The following is an 8011-nucleotide window of genomic DNA, read 5'->3' on the forward strand; positions in this document are numbered from 1 at the left end:
CATATTAATGCTCCTTCCCTAAAAAATATAGGAAGCATCCCCTGAAACAAGTTTATCAGAATACATTGCGTTTCAGTTTCTACAGTAATAAATCTGTCTGCATCCCTGAAGCGTTTTTGTTTTTCAAACTATCATTGTGAGTGGATTTGTCCCTTCTGATTGAAATCAGTGCATAAATCCAACCAGTATTTTCCTAAGCTTTCAGTTCCTGATTTTATCACTTTCTTCCTTCCTAAGTTGGGAAATGCCACGTCTCCAAAGTGAATGCCATCCTAGAAGATTTGGATGATGAACTAGAAGATGAAGAAGTGGAGGACCTGCGGAGCCGCCTGCCAGCTGCTGGTGAGTGTGCAGTCGTGCCTGCAGGGATCTCTAAGCTCCTTCGTCAATTGGAAGTTTTACACAACAGCAGGCAGCACTCATGCCTCGGTGCTCGCCTTCTCTCAGTTCGCATAACGTCCTCCTAGTACCAAAGGTGGCAGGATTCCATTGGAAAGGACAAAACCAGGACTGATCAAAGGACTGGATAAGTATAGAACCTACTGCACGGTTTCATCAAAGCAGTAGAAGTGGGCGAATCCTCTCACCTCACACTTTTCAAAATTCACAGTCTCAAGAGCTGGTGAAGCCCAGTTTGAATCGTGCCCACCTGGCCAGACCGTGGAGGTGCTTTACTGCTGGAATTATCCCCTTCCGCAGGAAGGAGCGTGCTACTATCAAGTGAAGTAGGAGCAGATGCCAAATGCAGCGTGCGTGCGTGTGTGTGTGTGTGTGTGTGTGTGTGTGTGTTACTTTTTAGTTATGTCATCCCCAACTCTCAGCTAGGGAACACTAGCATGTTATTCTGATTATATGTATTTAAAAAAAAACCCAGTAGGGCTGGCAAGATAGCTCAGCAAACTAAGCACCTACTTAGGCAAGTGCAAGGACTGGGGTTCAATCCCCAGCACCACATGCCACACTGGCCCTGACCCCCGGGCGCGCTGAGCTGGCCACTGAAACTGGACATGGTGGTACACACCTGTAGTCGCAGTGCTGGGGAAGCTGAAACAAAAGGATCACTATGAGTCTGAGCTGCATAGGGAGTGCCTGTTCCAAATAATTGAATAAACAAATAAATAGCAAGTTTTGTTTTGTTTAATCAGGATATAGAGAACATAGCTTTGTCTCTGGTAGCAGCACAGGAACTGACCTGGACATTACAACCTATTATTTAGGGCTGAAGTTATGAATGATATATTGATTTAAAAGCCAGTTCTTTAAGATTCTCACTGCACTATGAAACTTTTTCACACCTTAGGATTTTTTCTACTGTTATCATAATATACTTGAAACCATATAATTTTACAACAAGTACAAATTTATTCCTTATGATTCTGGAGGCTGGGAAGTCCAAGATTAAGAGGCTGGCATCAGGAAAGGCCTTTTTGCATCACCTCATGGCAGGAGGTAGAAGGGCAAAAAAAAGTGAGAGAAGAGAGCACAAGAATGAACAAGTGTGGGGGCCAGGGAGATGGCTCAGTAGAACAAGCACTTGGCTGGCAAGCGCAAGGGCCTGAGTTCAATCCCTGGTTCCACCAAAAAAAAAAAGAAAAGAATCAACAAGTGCGATCTTTAGCAAATATTAATTACCTACTATGTGTGCCACTTGCAGTGTGCTTAATTGTGCTAAAACAGCTCTGAAACATAGTGTGTTATCTTGATTTCTACATTAGAGATGTAGATGTAAAAATTAAGGATCGGTCACAGTCTTAATTTATTTGCCCAAGACTACATGACTGGGCTGGTGAGATGGCTCAGTGGTCTAAAGCACCTACTTAGAACAAGCTTAGCAAAGCACAGGGACCATGGTTCAATCCCCCAGCACCACATGCCAGCCAGCCCCGCCCCCTGGTAGACTGAGCTGGCCACACACACACACACACACACACACATAAAATAATTTTTAAAAAAAAAGACTACATGACTACTAAGTGACAAGAAGTTGAACCTAGATCTATGTGGCCTCAAAGATTTGCTCTCTCTACTAATACTATTGTTTTTCATAAGGACCATGACAAGATTATGAGGGAACAACCCTTCCAGTGGACCATGCAACCTAGAAATCAGGCTTTTTCACAAATAAACATAATTTTAGTGTTGGCCAAATAGCTCAGCTGATTAAAGGGGCTGCAAGCAGGTGCAGGGGCTAGGAGTTCGATCCCCAGGCTTGCCATGCTGCCCCCCCCCCCGGGGTGCACTGACTGACACTGGGCATGGTGGTGCACGCCTGTAATCCCAGCTCTTGGGAGGCTGAAAGCAGGTGGATCACTATGAGTCCAATCTAATAGTGAGACCCTGAGCACCCTGTAGACCCCTCCCTAAAATATGAAAATAAATAAATCAACAAATGAACACAATTTAAACAAATAGTACAAATCTTGGTGGCCGCGGAGTGAAACGCATAAAGGAAGTACAGGCTTCCAGGTCAAAGCGGCTGCTGAAGTATTTCAAGCAAGGCAATATAGAAATATCATCAAATATATTGCATCTGAGTCCTGTAGCCCTCAGGCAGCCGCACAGGCAGTCACTCCTGTATTCCAAGGTAGGGTAGACCCGGAGAGGAGGAGGCCACGCAAAGCTTTGCAAGTCTGGAGCACCGTTTATGTGGATTTTGGCATACGGTTTTGTAGGGTCTTCGTCTGTGCTACCTACTCATGATATGTAGGCCTTGAGTGTTCAATTCCACACTCAGGTAATTATTTACATAACAAATCCAGGTCAACTTCTGAATTGCAGTCCTGTTCCACAATATGTAGTCTTGCAATGGGTGTCCGAGGCCTGAGTCATTATACCTGAGTCTCATTGTCACTTTATCTTCCAGATGAAAAGATTAAGCTGAATAAGCTGATGGAAGATATAAAACTATATACAGGTTAGTAAAAAGTTATAGGGAAAATTGTTGTAAATAATAATATTTTAAGGCTTTTACTGTTATTCTTTTTAATATTCTATTCCCATCATACTGATATTGAGTTATTAATCTTCTTGGTATATTAATAATATTTTATTCAGTGATCCAGGTTAGTTTTGAGTTATGTACTTTTTACAAAACTACTAAATTTGTATAGTACCCTGTATTTTCTCAACTTTTTTGTCAATAATACATATCACTTTTCCATTGTTTAAACAGCTAGAAATCTAGGCTACCACAATAATTGGTAAAAGAAGCATTTTTCTGGGTTGAATGAGACTTCTAATCCTAGTTTCTTGAGGAGTCTTCACACTGATTTCCATAGAGGTTGTACTGCTCTGCATGCCCCGCCAACAGTGGAGAAGGGCTCCTTGTCCCACAGCCTTTCCAGCATTTGTTATTAGTTGATTTATTTATGATAACCATTCTTTCTGGGGTGAGATGGAATCTCAGTGTTGTTTTAATTTACATTTCTGACATGACCAGAGCTGTAGAACTTTTTTTTCATGTATTTATTTGCCATGTGTATTTCTCCCTCTGAGAAGTGTGTATTCATCTCAGATGCCCTTTTTTGTATTGGATATTCCTGATTTTCTTTTAATTATTTATATACTCTAGATAGAAGTCTTTTTTCTGAGTGACTGTTGGCGAAGACTTTTTCCCAACTGAGTTGTGAGTTTTCTTTTCATTCTGTTGGTAATATCTTTTGATGTGCAGAAACTTTTCAATAAGATGAGATACCAGTTGTTAATTTTTTAAAATATTTCCTGTGCAGTTTGGTTTTTGTTCATGAACTCTCTGCCTACACTTATGTCTTCAAGATTTCCACCTACTTTCTCTTCCAGTAGATTTAGTGTTTCTGTTTTAATGTTTAGATCTTAATCTACTTTGACCTTAGTGCATGGTGATAGACCTGGATCTAGTTTTAGATTTTGGCATGTGGAAAACCAGTTTCTCCAGCACCATTTGTTAAAAAGACTATCTTTATTTGAGTGAACATGTTTGACTCTTTTGTCAAAGATAAGGTGGCTGAGTATATTTAGGGTTGCATCTGCATCTTCTAACCTGTTCCATTGATCCTCAGGTCGGTTTTGGTTTTTTTTTTTAACCAGTACCATGTTGATTTTGTCATAGCAGCTCTGTAATATAATTTCAAATCAGGGACTATAATTCCTCCTGCCTTGCTTTTGTTGGCAAGGATTGCCTTCACTATTCTAGGTCTTTTCTGGTTCCAGATGAATTTTAGGACTGTTTTCTCTAGATCTGTAAGGCATGCTTATGGTATTTTGATCAGGATTGCATTAAATCTGTGTAACAGTTTTGGGAGTATGGCCATTTTCACAGTGTTGGTTCTTCCCATCCATGAACAAGAAATATCTCTCCATTTTCTGAAATCCTCCCTGCTATTTTTCACAGTATGGTAATTTTCATTGTATAGATGTTTTACTTCCTTTCTTAGATTAATTCCTAAGTATTTCCTTTTCTTGGATGCTGTTGTGAAGGGCATTGTTTCTCTAGTTTCCCTCTAGTGAGTTTGTTGTTTGTGTGGAGGCATGCTATTGAGTTTTAGGTGTTGACTTTGCATCCTGCGATAGTGCTGGATTTTTTTATTAATTGTAGGAGTCTCATGTTTATAGCAGCACAGTTTGTTATAGCTAAATCTTGGAAACAACCCAAATGCCCATCAACTGAATAATGGATAAAAAGATGTGGCATTTTATACAACGGGGTGTTACTCAGCTACAAAGAAAGATAGACTTGAGGCCTCAATAGGTAAATGGGTGCAACTGAAGCCTGCGCTCATAAGTTAAATAAATCACCCCCATAAGTGTAAGCCTTGTGTTGTTTCCCTAGTGTAAGAACCTCAAAGAGTAAAGTCTGAAGGGTACAATAGATAGAGTAAAAAGGAACAAAACTGAACATATGGAATAAGCGACTGGGATGAGGGAAAGGAGAAAAGGTAGAAAGAAAAGAAAGGGTGGAAAGTTATGTGTGCATATATGCGGACAGCTAAGATGATTGTGCTACTAATTTCTATCATTTCTTGAGGGTAGCAGCTAATGCTTAGAATTTTTACTTTGGCCAGTTTTACATGCTTATATCTGTAATCGGAGCAGCTACCCTGAAGACAGCAGGGTGCAGTATGACAACCAACGGCTGAATACCTGTCCTCTGTTTTAAATTGTATATTATTTCTAATGTCTTATTTACTATTTTTCTATTCTCTTTAAAATATTTTTTAAAATATAAAAATAAATAAAAAGTAGTAAAGATATAAAAGGACAAGGGATAGTTCCCTGACCACCTATAAACAATATTGGGAGAAAAAAAGGCAGGCACACAAACACTCAGGAAATAAAAAGGGTAAAATAATGCAATAAAAGCGTGGGAGATTATACACAAGAAGGGAATGGCAAAGAATACAAAGACTGAAGTAAAATGAAAATGAGAAAAATGCAATAAAATAAAGAATAATAAAGGCAAAAAGAAGTATTTTTCTCTTTTCAAACTAGGAAATTGAGTTCTATTTCTGATGTCCCCATAAGAGTCTTTTTTTCCCCCATAATTTTATTGAGAAACATAGCAGTGTGACAGTTTGAAATTAAATTAGGACAGTTGCAATAATTAACACATTGCATACTGCCTTCCTAGTGGTTATTTGTTGTACAAGGTGCAGACATGATATCCTATTTACAAACACTGTTAGAACAAATCCCTCTATCTCTTGAATTAAGAGAATATAGCTATATATCTATCCTAACCATTTTGAATACACAGATACAAAATGGTCATTCATCTGTATCCCCTTTTCTTGTTTAGTTCCATCATTTAAATATTATAGGTGTGTGAACTCAGCAAAATATTCCAAAATAGTCCAGTAGTCCATAATAGTATTGGGTCTTCCGCTTGACTGACAATGTCAGAAGTTGTTGACCTGAGTCCCCTACAGCTCAACATAACAACATGGCTTTACTTTTTATACTTGGTACTTTCTAAGGAACATATTTAATTGATCTTTGGAGAGCTGTAGGAATATAATTTTTAATAAATTTTATTAAAAGTATAGTTTGGGAAAACAATTTTAACCTTTATTGTTGTTACATTACATACATGATAAAATTAAAGTACAAGGCATATAACTGAACAATAAAATTTATACAAAGTATATTTAGATACCTAAATACAATCTGGTTTTGAAAATGAAATCATGTATATAGTTTTATTCCTAAGTGTGTTGAATCCAAAGCTATACAAGACTCCTGAAGGTGCAAATCCAGGTACCAACAAAGACACTTTTCTGAATTCCCATGTTTTACCAAGCATCAAAACCCACCAATCTTTTAGTTCTTTTCGTGTACATTATTCTGTATCCACATTCTCTCCATCTGATTGGATCCCTGGATTTAATTTCATTTTCTGTGTGACATTCTCCACAGATATATATTATTGGCTGATGCTTTGGGGGTTGAATGTCCTGTTGGGTGTCCATTGTTAGTGTCTGATCTGGGCAACACCGAAGAGGTTCCCACTCTGGCATTTCTAAACAGAACCTGGCTGGACGCTCCCCCATAAGAGTCTTGATTCGGCATTCTGACCATTTAACCCTGGAATTAAGCTTAGATGAGATTCAGTTTAAAATCTTTCACTACTCTTAGATTTTTTCATCACTCCTTTTTTCTGTCATTTCAAAGGAACCAAGACTAATGTTAATGAAATAAATGGTATTTTGAAAAACCTGGGAATAGAGCTCACTCCTAAGGAGCGCTGGGAGCTGCTGAAGACTCTGCCCATTTCTTGTGAGCATTGCTGATAAACTGTGGCCTTTGGGGGGACTTGGTTTAGGTGCATGCATGGGGGAACTGGGCAGTTAGGGAATCATTCACGTTTATTCTGCATTTATGGGGAAGCAGGGGAGTTCTTAAACATTTATTTTATAATTATTTGTATTGGATTTAGCTGGTAAAATTAAACACAGTCTTTGGGGCCAGTAAGACAGCTCAGCAGACTGAGTGCCTACTTAGGCAAGCGCAAGGACCAGGCTTCAGTGCCCAGCACCGCATGCCATGTCGGCCCCGCCCCTGGGTGTGCTGAGCCAGCCACGGAGACTGGGCATGGTGGCTACTCCTGTAATCCCAGTGCTGGGCAGGCTGAAAACAGGAAGATCACTGCAGATCCAAGCTGCATAGTGAGACCCTGTACCAAATGCACGAATTAAAAATAGACATATAAATAAGACAGTCTTTGCCTTTAGAGAGACTATGGTAGGAAGGATGAATCTTATTGTACTGGGACTGTGTTTGAGAACTTTTAAATGAAGAAATGAAGAAATAACTAAGAAAATTATACCAAAGAAAGAAAATTTCATTAATGAATAAATATTTGGCGTAAGTTCTTTAATTTACCATATTACCATTAGGATGTCTAGTAGTCATAAATTATAAAAAGAGGGAAAGGGAAGTAGAAGTCAGATAATAACAGCAGAACAAAATGAATCAAGTCAATGGGAAGATAGCTCGCTGGTCTAAGCACTTGCCTGGCAAGCACAACGGCCTGGGTTCAATCCCCGGTGCTGCATGCTGTGCTGGCTCCAGAATACCGGGAGCACCGTGCCGGCCCCTGAAACCTGGCATAGTGGCACATGCCTGGATTCCCAGCACTGGGGAAGCTGAGAGAAGAGGACCACTGTGAGTCCGAGATGTGTAGTAAGACCCTGTACCAAATAAATAAATGAGGGGTTTTTTTTAATAATTAAAAAAAGAGGGGCCTGCCCCTTAGCTCAGTTCTTTAAGTGGCTGCTTCAACCAAGCAGTCAGGCTCAGGTTGCTGTGGTTCGATCCCCACAACTCAAGCCAGCCAATCATGCCCTGAAGGCATTTGGAGCAAAAAAAAGAAAAATAAGAAGGAGGAAGAGGAGGAAGAGGAGGAGGAAGGGAGTAGAGGGGGAGGAGGAGGAGAGGAGGAGGAAGAAGAAGAAGAAGAACAAGAAGAAGAAAAAGAAGAAGAAGAAGCAGCAGCAGCAGCAAGGCAGAAGGATAGAAAAGTTTAAGATTTTAAAGT

General features: G+C 39.6%; 1 pseudogene; it reads right to left on the reverse strand.

The window, feature by feature from the left end:
• Positions 1–6266: 6266 nt before the first annotated feature.
• LOC105742043 lies at positions 6267–6443 on the reverse strand (annotated as a pseudogene).
• Between the last annotated feature and the right edge of the window lie 1568 nt (positions 6444–8011).

This window comes from Octodon degus, unplaced genomic scaffold (genome assembly GCF_000260255.1).
Source record: "Octodon degus isolate 3935 unplaced genomic scaffold, OctDeg1.0 scaffold00033, whole genome shotgun sequence".
Classification (NCBI taxonomy): domain Eukaryota; kingdom Metazoa; phylum Chordata; class Mammalia; order Rodentia; family Octodontidae; genus Octodon; species Octodon degus.